This window comes from Notolepis coatsorum, assembly GCF_963971535.1.
Source record: "Notolepis coatsorum genome assembly, chromosome: 8".
Taxonomy (NCBI): Eukaryota; Metazoa; Chordata; class Actinopteri; order Aulopiformes; family Paralepididae; genus Notolepis; species Notolepis coatsorum.
In genome coordinates, this window is record NC_140172.1 from 28,586,148 (window position 1) to 28,587,463 (window position 1,316).

General features: G+C 50.5%; 1 pseudogene across 1 annotated transcript in view; it reads right to left on the reverse strand.

The window, feature by feature from the left end:
* Window positions 1-710: 710 nt before the first annotated feature.
* The window catches only part of LOC311233372 (alpha-ketoglutarate-dependent dioxygenase alkB homolog 4-like), a 2,428-nt pseudogene continuing 1,822 nt past the window's right edge, over window positions 711-1,316 (reverse strand). Inside the window, exon 2 of the transcript in view lies at window positions 711-1,246. The product of the transcript in view is annotated as an alpha-ketoglutarate-dependent dioxygenase alkB homolog 4-like (transcript). The remainder of the gene's footprint in view (window positions 1,247-1,316) is intronic.

Below are 1,316 nucleotides of genomic sequence, written 5' to 3' on the forward strand. Positions count from 1 at the left end.
CCCCTGACAATGGGGGTTGGGGGGGAAGAGCGAGCACGAGCCCATGTATTGTATTTATTATTTTTATGTCATTTAGTCTACTTTCATTCTGATTTAATTACTGGACTGTCATTATTATTTCTGTTATTGTCCTGTGATACATAAAAAACAATCCGTAAAAATGAAAAAAAATGAAAAACAATCCGTTTCGACAATGTTGACTGCAAACAAGTCATTGATAAGCGACGGCCATATTAGACACATAATTTAAGATATAGTTTATGCATTCGCAAATATGAGAGCTCTGTCAACAAGACGGCAGTCGTTCCGCTGTTCACTCATAGCGAGGGGCGTCACTCATAGCGAGGGGCGTCACTCATAGCGAGGGGGGCGTACGCGTGCGACGCGTGTGCGTCAGTGGCCAATCACGGGAACCCGGAAACCCAACTGTGTTGTAGAAAGCATAGACGCATGGGGGGCAGCCACCAACCAAGGCACTAGCAGCAGGTTGTACTGGGTAGCAGCAGGTAGTACTGGGTAGCAGCAGGTAGTACTGGGTAGCAGCAGGTAGTACTGGGTAGCAGCAGGTAGTACTGGGTAGCAGCAGGTAGTACTGGGTAGCACTGAAAGCTAGGCGCGATTGTTAGGAGTAACGCGATTGGGCGCTGAGAGAAGCGCCAGTGGCCAATCAGATCGCGCAAACCGAACGCGGAAGGACAACTGGCTTAGCCTTAGGGAAAGTATTCACGCAGACAGGAGTCCCCTGGATGCTCAGTCAGAGCAATGTCCAATAGTTGAGAGCCGAGTTCTGCTCGCTTTCCTCCTGGTAGGAAGTCTGCAGACAGTTCCCTGTAAGTACTGCACACTCTGTATGCCTGAACATCCTTTCTGTGAATGGCGTGCTTCCACCTGCGGCGCGCCTCACCGTATAGCACCAGCAGTGATCTGCGAGGAAGACGCACGGCCACTTGGACTTCCTCCGCGGGTCCCAGTCCTGCCAGACCCTCTTCAAGGGACATGGTCATCACGGTATCAGACAGCATGTTGATAGTGACGAGCCGCTCCCCCCACAGCCAGAAGTCATCCAGGGTCAATGGCAGACCCGCGTTGGGGCTGGTAATCAAGGTTGCACTGTTCCACTGGTTGGAAGCCGGATAAAACTGTCTCTGAGCATCCGGTGCACCAGATCTTGGCTGGCGGTGGGCAGCCCACAAAAGCCACTCAAACGCACCTTTCATTTCTTGAAGTTCACCTTTGGACCAAAATCCTGTAACAAGATGCAAGCATAGACATTTTGATGATTTCAACAGGGGAAAGTTAAAGGGGAACTATTTTAC